Source organism: Brassica napus, chromosome C4 (assembly GCF_020379485.1).
Source record: "Brassica napus cultivar Da-Ae chromosome C4, Da-Ae, whole genome shotgun sequence".
NCBI classification, from domain to species: Eukaryota; Viridiplantae; Streptophyta; class Magnoliopsida; order Brassicales; family Brassicaceae; genus Brassica; species Brassica napus.
Window position 1 is genome coordinate 58,745,410 of NC_063447.1, and position 19,853 is coordinate 58,765,262.

The 19,853-nt window shown below is 35.5% G+C and overlaps 1 pseudogene; it reads left to right on the forward strand.

The window, feature by feature from the left end:
• The first annotated feature begins 11,557 nt into the window (after positions 1-11,557).
• LOC125585656 lies at positions 11,558-15,007 on the forward strand (annotated as a pseudogene).
• Positions 15,008-19,853: the final 4,846 nt, after the last annotated feature.

Below are 19,853 nucleotides of genomic sequence, written 5' to 3' on the forward strand. Positions count from 1 at the left end.
CTCAGACGACGTATATTTCAGTCGTCCACATCGTACTGAACCTTTAATTTTACCAATGTACGTTTTAACCTAACCGGATCATTTTACTCGGACGACTTACATTTCAGTCGTCTGGTGAAGAAATTAAAACAGACGACTTACATGTAAGTCGTCCAAATATTCCCGCCTAAAATTTTTTAAAAAATTATTTTCCCGCTTAAATAATTTAAACTAGACGACTTACTTGTAAGTCGTCTGGAAAGTCTTCTATTTTAGTTTCCCGCTAAAAATATTTAATTTCCCGCTAAAAATATTAAACTCTTCTGGACGACTTACATGTAAGTCGTCTGTTTTAATTTCTTCACCAGACGACTAAAATGTAAGTCGTCCAGGAAGTCGTCTGAGTCAAAAATATTTAACCTAATTGGATTTTTTGTCTCCATATATAAAGAAAAATTTACACATTCTCTCTCTTCCTCTCAAATGACTGCAACAAAAATGTAATGTTCATCATTCTAAAACTCTCCAACCTCTCTCTAATCTCTTTGACTTGATAACACCAAACTTTATATGAATTTTTCAGTTTTGTCTCATGTCTTTCTTACTAATCTATCTCTTTTGCAGGTTTTTAATCAGATGGTACTCATCTTCCACTAATTTAAAGGTAGATCTATTTTTTTTAGATATGTATTTTTGTGTGTTTTGTAAAGGTAGATTTATCTAATCTTCCACTCATTTTCTCTGTTTTTAAGTCATTTGAACGTTTTTGGATATGCAGGTTTTTCAGATCTGGATTTGATATGCAGGTTTTTCAGATCTGGAAGACTTCTTGGACGACTTACCTGTTAGTCGTCTGGAAGTCGTCTGGAAGTCGTCTGGACTTCTTGGAAGTCTTCTGACAAAGTCGTCTGGACTTCCTGTAAAGTCGTCGGACTTCCTGTAAAGTCGTCTAGACTTCCTGTAAAGTCGTCTGGAAGTCATCTGAACTTCCTAAAAGTCTTCTGACAAAGTCGTCTGAACTTCCTGGAAGTCGTCTGGACTTCTTAAAAGTCGTGTGGTCTTGTGTACTCAAGTGGAATCCAAGCTTGTCTTTGTAGAGGAATGATCTATAATAGTTTTGTTTGTGGTCTGTTTTGTGAATTGCATGTCTACTCTTTTAGTTGTTAATTTTTTGTAAAATCAGTAATAATGTTTTCCAAGATGTATTAAATGTGCTAACAATGTGTTTACACATTTACAAATCAATGAAATAATAGACTTCAGTAGCCTTTTTCTTATCTTTGGATCTCTCATATGCAATAATAAACTTCAATGACCTTTTTCTCATCTTAATAAACAAGAATGTTGGTAGCTTTATATTGATACAACATTTTAAGAAGCATTTTAACCCTTCTTCCAACTCATAACAATAGTCATCATTATTGTCTATAACAATAATACTTAAGAGATGGAAACAAACAATAGTAACTAGTCAAAGCATATCATATTTTATTATAAGTTTGCGTTGAAAAACTTAGTCAAATTTAGTAAAACTAAGGGAGAGAACATATTTTGTAAATATGAGTTTTACATATCTTGAAGTTACTTATCACTCTTAAAAATACAATTGTTATTCAAAAACTAACGTAGAAGACTTAAAAACTAGCGGAGAAGACGCGGACGACTTCAATCTAAGTTGTCCAGACAGCTAAACTATACGTCGTCTGGTCAACGTAGATGTTATTTTTGCAATTGACTTTGAAATATGTTATTTCGGACGACTGAAAAATAAGTCGTCTACTATTGTTTGGCTAAAAAAAAACTCCAAAAAAGCTAGACGACTTACATTTCAGTCGTCATAGGTTAGTTTTGCATTTGACTGGATAATTTCAGAAGTTTGACTTTTCTGGACGACTTACATTTCAGTCGTCTAGTGAAAATTAAAATAATAATATTTTTTTAAAAGTAGACGACTTACAGTTAAGTCGTCATAGGTTAGTTTTGCAATTGAAAAAAATTTCAAGATTTAATTATATACAGACGACTTATAATTCAGTCGTCCACGAGACGACTGAAATGTAAGTCGTCTAGGATTTACGAGGTTTGACCAGAATCTCGGAAAAAAATCCTGGACGACTTACAAGTAAGTCGTCTCGTGGACGACTGAATTATAAATCGTCTGTGTATAATTAAATTTTGAAGTTTTTTTTTTTCAATTGCAAAACTAACCTATGACAACTTAACTGTAAGTCGTCTACTTTTTAAAAAATATTATTATTTTAATTTTTGCCAGACGACTGAAATGTAAGTCGTCTGGGGAAGTCAAACTTCTGAAATTATCTAGTCAAATGCAAAACTAACCTATGATGACTGAAATGTAAGTCGTCTAGGTTCTTTGGAAATTTTTTTGAAACCAAACAAAAACAGACGACTTAACTTTCAGTCGTCTCAGGTTACAGATTTCAAAGTCAATTGCAAAAATAACCTCTGCGTTGACCAGACGACTTCCAGGTAAGTTGTCTACAGCCAGACGACTTCCCAAGTAAGTCGTCTGACGAACAGATCTGGAAAAAAACTCGATGTCATACCTTAAATTGGTGAGATAAGTTCATTAGCATACATAAGGCTTCTCCAAGCACACAAAATCACAAACGAAAGTAACCCACCCAGAATCGTTAGCTTATATGACTCTATGAACCATAAAAATTTAGAATCAAAATCTTGGGTTTTTTAGCTCATTGTGGAGAGAAAGTGAGAGATATGTTGTACAATTTAGTTCACAAGAATGGTAAAAGAAGAAGGGTAAATCGATTTTGGGAGCATTAAGAGCTTCAAATTGGTTGTTCATGGTGGTTGTGGTATTGATGACAATGGCAATCTTGTAATTACTTGAAGATGATGAGGGTGAGAGAGTAAAAATGTCATTTTCGAAAAAAAAAAAAAAAAAAATTGATGGCATTTTCGTAAATTATATGAACTTGTGGGGTGAATAGGGCAAAACCAATTTTCAAAAAAAAGGAAGTTAGTTTTGTGTTTGACTTTAAGTTATAGGTCAATTCTGCAAAAAGCCTAAAAAAAATTGAGACTGATCAATCAATCTCTCTAAAGATTCTAAAAATCATTGTGATGATGACACATGGTTACCTCAAATGTTGTAATACTTATTAAATATATATAAATGATATCTAAATTATAATATTTTATTAGTTTCATATCTATTTCAATATATATATATATATATATATATATATATATCTGACTAAGTAAATTGTGAAAATGGAAAAACACAAGCATAGTCCAAGTAAACTTTCCAAATCCACACAAAGGATCTACATTTCTTAATTTCTAAGGATTGGACTTGGTTTGGTTTACCATCAAAATGAAGAATTTTGGTTTTGTCTTCTTTTCTAATATTTAACTTACATGTTTTTTTTTTTTTCAAATACCGTTTATAAATTTGTGTTCTCCCTTGAAAAGGGATTTTGGTTTCAAAAAAAAAATAGCACTCTAATATAGTTGACTCTGGCTCCAAGTTTGCGTATTGAAGAAAGTAAGCGGTCTTCTGTTTTAGCGTACACAACTAATTGTCTATTTTAGTGATCATTATATATATAAAAGTTATTATAACATGTGATATCCACCACTTCTCATCAACCACTATCTTCACATGGTCCACATCTATGGTTTTTTTTTTTTTTGAACACTTTGAACACTTCCACATCTATGGTTTACAAAACATATTCATGCGAACAAGTACAATTATATAAAAGACAAACATATATGTAATATATGCATGCGCGTCTTTAACCATGAACATTACTTTTATAAAATTGTAGAACATTCGATGTATCGAGTTTTGATTCTGAAAATTTGGAGACTTTATATGAACGTCTATATGTTGCATGGGACCCACCGGTTCAGCATATGTATGTCGATGTGGATCCATGCATTAACGTGGGCATTGGGTTCCTTTTCAAGTAAATTAGAATGAGCTTAGGAATAATTGTGAATATTTCATATGTTGGCATCATGATGCTAATACATTAGATATAACCAAGTATAATATATGAAATATTTACACTGGGGGGACATATATATAATTCCTAGATTATTTGACTACGGATTAGATTCGTGATGCTAATATATGAAATATTTTTTGAGAAAATTATATATGAAATATTTACAATCATATTAGATATAACCAAGTATAACATAGCCAAACATGGATTCATCGTCCATGCAGCATATAATTAATGAGATAACACACTTGTTTTCTCATCAGTATCGTATGCATAATGCATTATTTGGGAAGAGCATATTCTCGACGCTAATCTATCAAATGCTCGTTATTGGATGTTAATGGGGGTAGTTTTGCGTGTAACCACTAAAATTTACAATTTTAAAAACAATCATAAACTAGTTAGAAGAAAACAAATATATGATGCATGAAAATTGCATTAACGTGATTATATATATATGTGGGCAAACACATTCAACGTTGTGTATATCAACACGTATTAGTATCAACTAGTACACGGAGTATCTCTTTTGTTTGAGCCAATCATTGGTTAGACATTTAATTAATTAATTGGCTTACAAAAAAATGTTTTGACTGTATTCTTCTGTAATTTGGGTCGGTGGTGGTGCTTTCCAACATTTAGGACACTAGCATAGACGGAAACTAATCCCAAGTTCCCAACGAACCCGATGGTCCAAGGTCGATTAATTGTCTCCACTAAGTAGCGATCGTAAGAAATATTATTTCATTTATTGGTATAAATGGGATGTTGAGTCATCAAAAGAGTTAAACTAATGAGATCAATGTCATGTTCTTAATTATAATACCAATATATAATATGATTAGTATCAATATAGACTATAGTGCTTAATTATGTTAATAATAAGAAATTTTAAACACATTTTTGCGAAGGCCTGCAGTGCATGTGATTCTCGTGAATGAGCAAACTAACAGTATATTATTCACGTCGTATTGCTTAGCTAATTATAATTAAGCAAATATTAAATGTTATATGATCTTCCCGGGACAATCGATATATATCTATGCATAATTGGAATGTCTGATAACACATATTACATATATTATCTGAACTGGAATAGATTTAGGAAAAGCTCAAGCTGACCAATTAACCCGAATCTCAACAGCTATAGTACAGACTGCTTTCAACCATAACCACACTCATAGCCATCGAGATCGAGGTTCCTACCACAATCACACTAATTCATTAGTAGCACTTATATATTAAAATGTAAATATATAAATGAAAATGTTGCTGACGTACCATCTGAGAATGTTTTACAAAATATACATATTATTTTAATGGAAACTTCAGTTAATCCGTATTTTATAATAATAACATCTGTTTATAAATTTTGTCATGTAGGTTTTACAAAAGAATCTAAAATAACTAAATACCTTAACTAAAATGAAATAAAAAATGGTAAATCTATCAAGTTACACCGTCTAGTAATTTTAAATATCCATGAGTAGAAGAAATTCAGGGTTTTTCGTTTTATAAAGTTACTGCTTATATTATAGTGGTGAATCTACACTGAGTGTAGGAGGGGCAGCTGCCCACCATAAATTTGTAAATTTAATGTAGTTTTATATAGATATTTGATGACGCCCTGTCAAAAATTCAAACTTATAATGGTAATAATTAGAGTTGCATAGTTTTGACCCGGATAACATCATTTCTATATCCGCCACTGCATATATAATTATCTACTTCCACATTTATGTTTGTGATATCTCTAGTGTATGTGTATATTATATAGGCTGTGTAGTGTATAAGGCTAAATGCTTTCCAATGCTAGAAACTTCTAAGAAAAGGATGAACTAGCTAGGCTCTTAAATTAATTGTTGTCAACCAAAAAATCTCTTAGTTAATTGTTAACACGAAAAACACGGCTAAATGGTTTTCAGATGGAAACTTCTAAGAATAACTTGGATTAAGAATTATATTGTAATTAATTATAACGAGAGCGATGTTAATCACGATATACGCAGACTAAAAGGGGCATAAACAAGAAGAGTGGGGTCACTAATTGCCTGCCAAAACTGCCCAAATGAGAGCACTTTCTAGGAGAGTAGCTAGGGGTACCAACTTCCCATCTTCATATATTTTGTTTTAAAGGGCATCTTCATACAATGTTACGATCCAAATCATTGATCTCTCAACTCTATCATCAAAATAAAAATTCATAAATTAGTTTTCTTTTCAGGCTAAGAATTTGAAAATTTGAATGAGCTTTACAAACAGCGCAAATCAAACTAAATAGAAGAATACATTTTTCTTTAGAAAATCTAAAAGCGTTGGAAAATAGTACTATAAGAGAGAGTATTACGAGTATGCTTGTCTTTGGAATGATTAATCAGTTTGGCAATCATTTGCTAAAATTGATTTTCTAACCAGAACTACTATTCATTTACTTAGTTAGGAATTTAGGATAAACTAAACAATTTATTGATCAACAAAAAAATTAATTAACAATTATTTTTTTAACTCATAAAAATAAAACTTGTAGAAAGTTATAGGAACACCAATATCCTCAAGATCGGAACCATTTTTGAAATGTTTCAAGTAGAGGTAAGTTCCCGCATACCGCATTGAACCCAAGTTTTTTTACTCAAAACATGAACGAATGTATCGAAGAGATTCTGATGCTTTGCATATTTTGTTTTAGAAATGATAAATCATTCTTTGAAATGTTAATGATTAAAAAAAAATGTTAATGAAAAAAAAAACAAGGTAGGAGTGCTTATCGCATTTGTGGGCAATAAGACAGGACAGTATGATAGACCAGTCTATAATCCGCGAAAACCCTAAGCAAGCGTCTTTAATACTAGTAATCCGCGCACGAACGGAGCGAAATAATTTATTAAACTATTTATTTTACACTGTAATAAGAGATTTTTCTTACAACTTTTTCAAGGGATAGACATTCAGATATCTATTCGGATTCAGTTGATCTGTTCAGATTTCAAATTTTAGAGTTAAAATTTTAAATATGATTCGGATATTTACAAATTTTGTGGTTGAATTTGATTTGGATATGGTTCGAACATTGAAGGTTCGGTTGGGCTCAAGTTTCAGTGCCTATTTTAATTATGTAATGTTTTAACAAAAATTCAAATATACTTAATCCTCAAAATCCAAAAATAAAAATAATATAAATATAAAAATTTGAATAATGTAAGACTAAATAATTAAATTTACATAAAATTAGTTTAATTTAAATATTTAGATGGAGAAAAATATATATTTTTTTAGTATTTTGAACATATTTTGTTATTTTAGATATTTTCTTATTAATGAATATCTAATAGATATTAAATTTAAAATAACTAATATATTTAAGTATATAATTATGTTTTAAATATTTTTGGTATCCAAAATATTTCAGTTTAGATCAGATATTAAATTTTTAGATCCATTTGAATACTTAATCAATTTTAGTTTGTGTTTAGTATTACTTTTTCAAATCAAGTTCGGTTCTTCGGATCCAAATATCTTACCCAGACTTATTTTTTTTTACTAATATAAAAAATAAATAAATATAAAACTAATATGTTGGACTTATTTTACATACATAATTATTGGACCATACTTTAAGAATACCAATAAAAATGGTTAGGCATCGTGTCAATATTTTTGGGCATGTTACAAAAGTGACATAGTCTATATAACCAATAGTGTGTACTTTGTTATAATTTTTTTTTGGTAAATATAATAAAACACGATACAATCGAGTGAAATTGGTTAGAGTTACGTCAAAAATAATGTGATCTCTTCACGTGGTACGTGAATTATGTTTTTCAATCGATTTCGCGCATTTTTTCATTTTGTAAAGCTTTTCTGATTTCTGATTTTTTCAAACAATTTGATTTTGTCTCTAATTCTTGGTTTGATATAAAAACATTGTAAAGAAAAATAATATTTGGATAAACTAAAGATCCAATTTTGTGTGTGGTATTTTTCACCTTAGTTCCTTAATTCATAACCTATCACAATTATTTGTTGCTTTTGTATGCATAAACCTCAATCATAGTCAAGTTCGGCAAGATACGAAACTTTCAATTTTTAAAAACATCTCAATTCCATCATTTTAGTTGATGTGATTCTTAATGATTTTGTAATTTATTTCTTTCAACAATGATATTATTCTGTTTTTGCGCGGGGAAAACTTTAATTCACTAATACAAAGATTAAAAATCCGAAAACTAAACATGAGCTGTTTAAAAGAAATTAGTATGTGAACAATTTAATTTTTTTACGATAGAGTTAAAAAATTAGTGTGTGAATACATTAATAGCTAAATAACTGTGAAAATGATACAAAAGCATTCTAAAGTTAAAATGATTGTAAGACTAATATGTATCAATGCGTGTGTAAACACTTTTATTGCAAATACTTCTTATCTAATATATAAGGGATCTTTCAATCAATCAAGTGTGCGTTAAGTAAAATTATATATTTATATATATATATCTAGTATTTTGGTTGAAACCCCTGTTCTAAAAATCGGCCGCCTAGCCGCCTAGGCGCTACGCTTCACTCTTCCGCCCCGATTTATGCCAAATCGGTTTAAAAAATCGGATATCCGATTTTTTCCGCCTAGACCGCCTAAATGACCGCCTAGCCGCCTAATCTATTTTTTTTTTTAATTTTTTTTATTTTTTTTAGTTTTTATTTATTTTATTTTTAATAATATTTTTATTTTTTATTTGATCTAAAATTTTATAAATATCATTTATATTCATAATTTTGATGAAAAATACACTATATTAAGTTTATATATTCTATTTGTGTATTTTATACAATCTTAAACATGAAAATGTATTAATGTTACACACAATTAAAGATTAACATGTTTTATACACAGTAAACCATCTAAAAATTCCGCTCCGCATATTTTCCGATTAATCTCCGATTTTCTCTTTAGGCGCTAGGCCCAACCCCGACCGCCCGACTAGCGCCTAGCGCGTTCCCGAACAGGGGTTGAAACTGATCATCAGAAGAATTGGGCATAAAACTAAATATAGACACGTATTTGTATGTAAATATTCGAGTATCATTATTTTTACTTCTAGTTCTTTTATATATATTCACATCATCCACATTGGCATGATACCATTACAAATCTAATTTTCTTCTGCAATATACTAGCATTCATGACACTTTTACATTCTTCCAAAATCATCATTATCATTGATACATTCTCCCTTTAGTAAAATATAGATCGGGCATGTGCATGATCTTTTTGGGGAACTTAGCTTTTAGAAAGTGAGCTTAGTTAGAAAACTTGATTGTACGCACTAATCACTAATCATATCATTACAACTCAAATAATTGGATAACAATTAAGTTATTTAGCCTTTTCTGCTTTCTTTATTCGCCGTTTGTAGATTAACTATACCTATCCCACTTTTAATTTTTCCACTCCGTCTCAAACGCTTATTGGCTCGATATATATTTAATTAATTTAACATGTTATTCCAATCATATTTTCATAGTATCGAGATTTGGTTGATATAAGAAAATAAAAATATAGATTTGGTAGTGTCTTAAGAAATCTTGAGTATACTCATAATTCAGAAGTCGAGAGCAAGAATCGTTTAATAACCAATTGAATGGCTTTTCTTAATGATTGATATCTAGTTGTTTTTTTAATAATTAATAGCATTAGTTCAGTGAAAACGTACTAAGCAGAAAAGTTAGAATGAGAATTGCCTCAAGTCTAGGAATCATTTCAGAAGTGAGTGACCTAATTTCAGAATTGTATTTATAAATAAGAATGTATGTATCATTTTTAATTGGTTCCACTTCTAATTAAGTATTCATCGAGGTCTAGATAATATAAGCTTCGATTTTGGGGTTCAAATCCTCTTATAGCCTACACAAGAGGGTACACACTTAAAAAGGGAAATAACACTGAGCGGATCTGTTAACATTTCATCTAGTCCTCTTTCATAGCCTCATTGGTAACATTATTCTAAGATGATTAATCTTATTTTATATACCGCTTATAAATCTTTTGTTGGAAAATATATCGATGCGATTGGAGTATATGTGATTACAGTATAACCATGGAGTTAATTATTTCATAATCTAAGCAAAAGCGGACAATTGATGTTTAATGCACTGGGAGAATTGCCAAGTGTGACTCAAAACTTGGAGTCAAACCCAAAACAATACCCCAACTTGGGTCAAAGGCAAAAGTAACCTAAAAGGCTATTGAAATTACAACTATCCCCTTGTGACCAAACAAAAAAACGGAATTCTTTTTACGTTTCTACCCCTCGCAAGTCGTCTGTTTAGACGACTTGAAAATAAGTCGTCCAGACGACTTAACTTAAAGTCGTCTGGACAGTTAGTCTTAAACATAATTTAAAAATTTTGTAAAAAATATTTTGATAAGTGAAAAATGGGAATTATGTAATTAACATATGTCTTAGGAGGTATAAATTAAGATATAACAAATTTCAATTGTTTTCAGCATAGATGAGTGAAAGTAGTGAGTCATGATATTCTTAAGTTTATGTTTCATCAACATATGTTGTAGTATTGTATGTGTTCTTAGGGTTAGATTTTGGAAAGCATTAAAACCGTTTTGAAAATTTTTAAAATTACTTATGCGTGTTCATTTCTGTGTATAGTAAACACTATTTAAGTATAATTTGATTTTATAACGTGGTTAGTTAGTTAATCTAGTCATTTTAGTTTAGGGGTTCATTTTAGGGTCTAGGACGACTTAATATTTTGTCGTCTGAAAACAGACGACTAAATATTAAGTCGTCTGTTGTACATTATCAGCCAGAATAAGTCGTCTAAACCGGACCAAACCTTAAAGTTTACCAATGTAATTTTAAAGCTAACCGGATTATTTACCCAATATATAAGGTGATTTTTTTTTTTTTCATTTTTCGCGATATTCAGAAACCCTAACAGTTCTCTCTCAAAGGCGATTTCGAATTCCCACGATTTCCGAACAAACCATCGTTCTCAACATCGGCTATCTATCTCACTTCATTCTCACCGTTGTCGCCGCAGCTTCTTCTAACCCTAGCGCCGCCGATTCCTCTAAACCCTAGCGCCGCCGATTCCTCTAAACCCTAGCGCCGCCGCTTCCACTATTTCCGAACAAACCGTCGCCCTCGCCACCGTGGTCACCAACGTTCTAAACACTAGCGCCGCCGCTTCTTCTAAACCCTAGCGCCGCCGCTTCTTCTCTGTAAACCTTAGCGCCGTTTCTCTGTAAACCCTAACGCCGCTAAGTCATCAATCTCGAGGAAAAGATGAACATAAAACGTTGTCTCTATCAATTTACTCATTCTCACCGTTTCACGTTTATTTTTTCAGATCTATAACCGCAATGACGAGTACTCCAACTCCTTCTGCGACTGGAAGACTTGTAAGTAATTTAAGTCGTCTGGAAAGTCTTCCAACTGGACGACTTAGTAGATGACTTAAATATAAGTCGTCCATTTGGAAGACTTTCCAGACGACTTAATTATAAGTCGTCTACTAAGTCGTCTGGACTTATATTGTTGTCTTTGATTATTTTGCAGACAAAAAGGATGGATATTCCAGAACTCCCCCGTAGGTTATACACATCAGGGGAAGAACCAGAAGCCCACAATAGCATTTCGTATCATACGGATAACAGCAAGTTGCATACTGCTCTTAGGAAAGCTCTTACTGATGACGAATTTGAAGAGCTCAAGGAGTCGAGTTTGGGAGTTTTCATCAAGTTCAAGGAGCAGGGATTTGGTTGGGCTTCAAGGCTGGTTCACTACATGCTCAGTTTCAAGCTGGACATTAAGAAGAAGTATGAGATGTGGTCTCTCGTTGGTCCAGAACCTTTGAGGTTTTCACTGTTAGAGTTTGAAAACCTCACTGGTCTAAACTGCGAGTACATCGAGGACCTTGAGACACCAAAATGTGACGTTACCCCAGAGATGGTTTCTTTCTGGGGGATGCTGGGAGTTCATCTGGAAGCTGGGCCAACTACTGATCAGATAATAGCAGCACTGCAGAGATGCGGGGATTGGTCCAGGGAAGATCGCAAGCGGCTCGCGTACCTCTCCATCTTCACTGGATTCATTGAAGGGAGAAAGTTTTCAACCGCTACACGATCTACTCTGGCAAGGCTAGTGATGGATTTAGAACGGTTTGAGAATTATCCATGGGGGAGAGTCGCATTTAAGGTGCTGATGGACTCTTTGTGGAACAAAGAAATTGCTGGCTGTTACACCGTGGATGGGTTTATACAAGTTCTTCAGGTCTGGACGTACACAGCTATGCCGGAATTGGGTGCTAGTATTGGTGGTCCCAGAGCAGACAGTCCGTCTCCACCGATACTGGCTTACGAGGGCAGCAGAGGCCGCAGATCAATGAAAGCTGCTATCTTGAGTCAGGTATTTACTTCAATCCAAAAGACTGCGCAGACGACTTATTATAAGTCGTCTGGAAGGTCGTCCAGCTGGACGACTTATCGGACGACTTAATTAAGTCGTCTGGAAAGTCTTCCATCTGGACGACTTATTAGACGACTTATTATAAGTCGTCTGGAAGGTCTTCCAGCTGGACGACTTAGTAGACGACTTATAATTAAGTCGTCTATTTAGTATTTTTTTTCAAATATCTAACTCGATTCTTCTATTTACTGCAGACCCGCGTGATCAACTTTGTTGAGAAGGACATTAGTGAAATGTGGCCAAAATGGGACTCTGAGGTTGAGGACCTGCCCGCGGAGAACATCATTAAAGTCATGTATGAGCGGAGACCGTGGAAGTGGACCATGGATTGCTGGGAAGTCACTGGTACTAAGGTCAATACAAAACCTAAGGTTGTGACTCCATCAAAGAAGGCCAAAGAGATGGTTGTGTTGGAGGAGGAGGAGGAGGAGGAGGAAGACAATCCAAGACCTCGGAAGAAAGCTCGTAAAGAGGCTCCTAAAGTGGCTAGTGAAGAGGCTAGAGAAGAGGCTAGAGGGGTGACCAGAGAGGAGTTGGAAATTATGTTCAAGGGCGTAGCTGACTGCATGAAAAAAGGGTTTAATAAGTGCATGAGGGAGTTTAGGAAGTTGTCCGATAGATTGGAAGCTGTGGAGAAGAAGGTTGGTGTCACCAATCAGGCTACCCCTCAAGATAAACAGCCTACCCCTCTTGCCAAAGAAACCGGGGGTAAAAACAAACAGGCTACCCCTCAAGATAAACAACCTACCCCTCTTGCCAAAGAAACCGGGGGTAGAAACAAACAGGCTACCCCTCATGCCAATGAAACCGTGGTTAGTAACCAGCCTCCTCCTCATCAAACCAAACAGCAGCCTCCTCCTCCTCAAAAGAAACAGCAGCAGCCTCCTCCTCCTCAAAAGAAACAGCCTCCTCCTCAAAAGAAACAGCCTCCTCCTCAAAAGAAACAGCCTCCTCAAATCAAAGAGGTTAGTATCAAATCCAGGGTTAACTAGTTGTCCAGACGACTGTAAAAGTTGTCTGGACGACTAGTTGACCCTGGACGACTTAAACGTAAGTTGTCTGGACGACTAGTTGACCACGGAAGACTTAATTTTAAGTCGTCCAGGTCCAACTAGTCGTCCAGACAACTTTTATTTAAGTCGTCCAGAGTTAACTTGTGTGCAACTTTTATTGCAGAGATGGTTGCCGGAGGATACAGCAACCGAGGCGAACTCGGTAAATAAGACCTCCAAAGAGATTGTTGCTGTCACTTCCACCGATCACCAACCGAGCCTCGCTTCCACCGATCAACAACCGAGCCTCGCTTCCACCGAGCCAAGCGATCCAGTTTCAGAACCGAGCCTGGTTGTATTGGACAAGCGTGCAAAGAGTAAACGAGCGAAGAAACCTGCTCCCACTGTGAGATCTCCTTATACGGCAGAGAAAAAAAAAGATAAAGTGGCAGCCTATAATCCATTTCCGCCAGTAAACAAAGATCGGTTGAAGGAACTCGCTGATTGGTTGAAAACTGATCCGTAAGTGATTGCTTTACCCATAATAGCTTGATTTAGTCGTCCAAAACTGATTGCTTTTTTGTTTGCAGTCATTATTTAACTAAGACCGAGGACAAACCACGTACATCACCAACAAGGTGGTACCACTTCCTCCGGACAGCCAGAGGATGGCTGGAAGACTGCGTAAGTCTTCTGCACACGATTTAAGTCGTCTACAAAGTCGTCCAAGTAGACTACTTTCCAGACGACTTATTATAAGTCGTCTGGAAAGTCGTCTACTTGGACGACCACGTAGACGACTTATATTTAAGTCGTCTGGTAACTTCTAACTTGTTATATTTAATATGCAGCATATAGATGCTTGGATTAATGTGCTAAGGCAGAGGTATCAGGAGAACCCACAAGCTTTCAGGAGCGAGCGAATGTGCTTCCTGGATCACAACTTTTCCCAGTCTTGGAGAGAGCAGTATCACCTCTTCAAAACATCGGAACCTGATCACAAAGGTTTAGGAAGAGTTCTACCTGGTGGGGCGTCGTATTTTTATGACGGATCAATACCTTCATTTTGCCAATCAAACAAGAAGTGGGGGGAGGACATTGATGATATCTATGCGCCAGTGAACTTGGACGACAAGCATTGGGTTGCTATTTGGATATCGATCCCTAAGAGGCACATAGTCGTCTGGGACAGCATACCTTCATCTAGTGTACCAGACGCATGGGATGCGATAATGGAGCCTTTTCTCCAGATGGTCCCTTATCTGCTTGTTGAGTGCGCAGCCACCGACGAAATACGGGTCAAATACGGGTTGGAGCCATACACATATGAGAGACCGCTGAAAGGTGTACCCACGGCCAACAATGGTGATTGTGGCGTGTACACTGTAAAGTACATTGAATGTCATGCTCTCGGTGTCTCCTTTGACCCTAAAGACTTTGCTAGGTGCAACGCAAAGAAAATGAGGGATAATATGGCGGTGGATATATGGAAGGAGCTTGTTGATCAGCATCTAAAAGAAAATGTGGATGGTGATAGTTCGTGGGCTTGTATGATTAGATTAGTGTTTGTATTTGAACTTGTCTTTGTATTTGAATATATAAGTTGAACTTGTAAATATATAAGTTGTAAATAAGTTGTCTGGAAGATTAGTGTTTGTATTTGAACTTGTAAATATATAAGTTGTCTGGAAGAAATAAGTCGTCTGGAAGGTTTTCCAACTGGACGACTTACAAATAAGTCGTCTAGAAGGTTTGGACGACTTATTATAAGTCGTCTGGAAGGTTTTCCAACTGGACGACTTACAAATAAGTCGTCTAGAAGGTTTGGACGACTTGAAGGGATAGTAGAAGGTAGTCTAAAAATAAAATACACTTGAAGGGATAGTAGAAGGTCGTCTAAAAATAAAATACACTGGACGACTTAGTAGAAGGTCGTCTAAATATAAAATACACTGGACGACTTAGTAGAAGGTCGTCTAAAAATAAAATACACTGGACGACTAAAAATTTAGTCGTCTGGACGGGTAATCAAGACTGGACGACTTAAAAATTTTGTGTACATTGTGGTTTCGTATGGCCAGTTTCCTTGCAGTTTGAGCATCTCCGTGCCCTGTGTTTCTTCCTGGGTTTGTGTCCTCTCATCCTAGATAGCTCCAACCAAGATTGCCATCTTGATTTCTTCGGTCTCCCCCGACCACGCTTTAGTTCTGGAGGAAAGCATTCTCGTTCCTCAATATGTTGTGACACGATAGGATATATATTCTCTGAGTATCCTGCATACAGATAATTCTTTGAGTACAGTGGACATACAAGTGTGGAGATATGCAAACCAGCATGTATTCCAGCAGCTATAGCATGAGAGCAAGGTATTTTCTCCACTCCATAGACACCACAATCACACTTTGCATGTTCCAAATCAACCACACAGTCCATTTTGCCACCTTTGACAAAGAAATGCCATCCATCAATTGGTTCGACCGTCATCGTACCCGCTATCTCTTCTCGAACAGCAAGCAAGTATTCAACACCCCCGCTATGTTCAGTTGTGAGACTCAAAGCATCTTGTCTCCTTTTCCAATACCATTTTCCTAACTTCTGCCTTATGAACTCCAGCAGGAACGTAATCGGAAATCCTCTTGCTCGCTTCAGTGCGGAATTAATAGATTCAGCAATGTTGCTTGTTTTTATGTTGAACCTGTTCCCCTTACAATAAACCCTTGACCATAGCCTGACGTCGGCTTTCTCCAAATACGTTGCAAGTTCCGGGTTTGCACTCCGTATCTCAGCCATGTACCGGTCAAAATCGTAAACCGTGTGAGCATAAGCAGCCCCTTTCACCAAGTACATGAGATGTTTCCCTTTAAACTTTTTGACAATGTTATCTTGAAGGTGATAATAACATATTCCTCGGGTTGCCCAAGGAAACACCTTATCACACGCACTTTTAATGGCCTTGTGCCGGTCGGAGACTATCACCAGAGGCTTGTCATGAGATATACAACTAGCCAATTTTGTGAAAAACCATTCCCAAGAAGGTATATCTTCCTCATCCACGATCCCAAAAGCCAATGGGAATATCTGAAAATTGCCATCTTGTGCGGCTGCAACTAACATAGTTCCTCCATACTTTCCACTTAGGTGAGTTCCATCCACCACAATGACCCTTCTCTGATACTTAAAACCTTTGATAGAAGCTCCAAAAGAGAGAAATAGATACTTAAATCTTTTCATAGAATCAAGTTCTATCGCCGTGATAGAATCAGGATTTGCAATGGAGATTTGCTCGAGATATGATGCCAGACGCGAATACCCTTCTTCTGCTGATCCTCTCATATAACAGTGCTCTGTATGAAGTGGTGTAATCAAGCGCCATGCCAAACATGTTCCTCATTGCATCAGTGATATGCTGCGGAGTTATCCCATCAATGATTCCAACACGATCAATGAAAAGACTACCTACATACTTCGGAGTACAGTGTCTCCGCTGAGCGATTCGGTCTCCCGCTGAGCATAAATGTTTTTCCACATACTTTGTTACCCAAAACGTGTTTGTCCCATGTTTGACACTCGCTCTGACCTTCCATCCACAATAGCTAACCGGACATGTTGCCACAACGAGAGTTTTCGTTGATTTGTATAATTTGAAAGAAAACTTACCCCTCACTGCTGCCAACCGCAGCTCTGAAAGCAGAGCACCCTTGCTAACAAAACTCTGGTTGACATAGATACTGGTACCATTCGATTTTCCTCCTTCAATAGCATTTGTCTTAGCATATGTCTTTTGGATTTCTTCAAAACAAATATTATCATCATCTTCCTCGTCCTCATCTGGAACCTTTCCATAAAGACTGTAATCCCCACCATTCTGATCCGTTTCACCAACAATAGAATTATCAGCATCCTCCTCCCCATTTTCCTCCTCCCCATCTTCTTCCCATTCACCAGCTTCATCATTATCACCAACATCTTCTTCCCATTCACCAGCTTCATCATTATCACCAACATTTTTTTCCCATTCACCAGCTTCATCAATATCCCTTTTCTCTGAAACCGTTTCGACCTTGCTGCGGCTTGATACACAAAGACATACTCTATGGGTTTTGAGTATCTCCAGCAAGTTTCGAACTTGTCTATCACTTGTAACATGAATGGGAAGACTGCCTGGAGCCATCATCATTTCTGCTGGTAATGAGTAGCTAATCTCCACACTCACTGTTCTCATGTCCAGGTTATAATCTTCTTGAGCCATTGCAACAAGTTCAGCATGTGTTGAATCTTCATTCAATAAAAACAATCTTCCTCCTTTGAGATCATCAACCACAAAATCCCAACGGAAATCTCTCAACAACCATTCTCCATACACTGCATGTAACTGAAAAATCATCTGCAAATATTCAAAATAAAACACATTAGTAAACATAGAGAAAAGGGAAATGAAGAAGTTCAATAAACATTGCCGCAGACGACTTAGCATTAAGTCGTCCAGAAGACTTAAAGGTAAGTCGTCTAAAGAGGTCACTTTTGCAATTGAAAATTAAAAGGGACGACTTAATTCTAAGTCGTCCGGCTTTGTTTGTTAAAAAAAAAACTTCAGACGACTTATATATAAGTCGTCTACGAGAAACGGGCTAGTTTTGCATTTGACCGAATCGTGTCAGATCTTTGACTATTTCTGGACGACTTATAATTCAGTCGTCTCTGGGAAAGTTAAAATTTCAATATTTTATGAAAACTTGACGACTTACACGTAAGTCGTCCTAGGTTAGTTTTGTAATTGAAAAATAAAACTTGAAATTTAACTTTCTCCAGACGACTTAGATGAAAGTCGTCCAGCTAAACGACTTAATTTAAGGTCGTCCGGGATAAGCAAGGTTTGACCAGAAAATTGGGAAAAATTCTGGACGACTTTGCTTTCCCCGGACGACTTTAAATTAAGTCTTCTGGAGGGACGACTTTATATTAAGTCGTCTGGTTAAAGTTAAATTATGAAGTTTTATTTTTCAATTACAAAACTAACCTAGGACGACTTACACGTAAGTCGTCAAGTTTTCATAAAATATTGAAATTTTAACTTTCCCAGAGACGACTGAATTATAAGTCGTCCAGAAATAGTCAAAGATCTGACACGATTCGGTCAAATGCAAAACTAGCCCGTTTCTCGTAGACGACGTATATATAAGTCGTCTGAAGTGTTTTTTTTTAACAAACAAAGCTGGACGACTTAATTTAAGTCGTCCGTTTGACCAGAAGACTCATCAGTAAGTCTTCTACATACAGATGACTTACTAGTAAGTCTTCTACGCGAACAGATCTTGAAAAAAAATTCAAATTCGTACCTTAAACTAGGTGAGATGACTTCGTTTGCACACAGGGTCTTCTCCAACCACCCAGAACCTCAAACGAAAGCAACCGTAAGTCAAAACGAAAGAAATATGGCTCTGCAACCATAGCCCATATTTTGAATCAAAAGCTTGAGTTTTTTGGATGAATATAGAGAGAAAGTGAAATAAAAGTTGTTTTTAGTTCATAACAATTGAAACAGAGAGAGTGTAAAGAGATTTACGTGCATTAAAGGGCATTAAAAGCTCCAAACAGTTCGTACAAGGTTGTTGCCACTATTCATTGCAGTGGCAGTATTGTAAATACTTGAAGAAGATGAGGTTGAGACAGTAAAGAAGCCATTTTCGAAAAAAAAAAAAAAAATGTTAATGGCATTTTCGTAGATAAAGTGCAGGTGTGGGGTTAAAATCTCAAAAAAAAAAGGAGTCAAAAGAAAATGTTAGTTTTCTGTTTGACTCCAAGTTTTGAGTCACTTTTGCAAAAAGCCCTGTTTTTTTTAATAATTAATAGCATTAGTTCAGTGAAAACGTACTAAGCAGAAAAGTTAGAATGAGAATTGCCTCAAGTCTAGGAATCATTTCAGAAGTGAGTGACCTAATTTCAGAATTGTATTTATAAATAAGAATGTATGTATCATTTTTAATTGGTTCCACTTCTAATTAAGTATTCATCGAGGTCTAGATAATATAAGCTTCGATTTTTGGGGTTCAAATCCTCTTATAGCCTACACAAGAGGGTACACACTTAAAAAGGGAAATAACACTGAGCGGATCTGTTAACATTTCATCTAGTCCTCTTTCATAGCCTCATTGGTAACATTATTCTAAGATGATTAATCTTATATTTATATACCGCTTATAAATCTTTTGTTGGAAAATATATCGATGCGATTGGAGTATATGTGATTACAGTATAACCATGGAGTTAATTATTTCATAATCTAAGCAAAAGCGGACAATTGATGTTTAATGCACTGTGTTTGTGTTTAATTTATGGGGTTACATACTTTTGTTGTAACTTTGATCTAAAATTTTGTTTAAACTTCAGGAATAGATGACACCTGG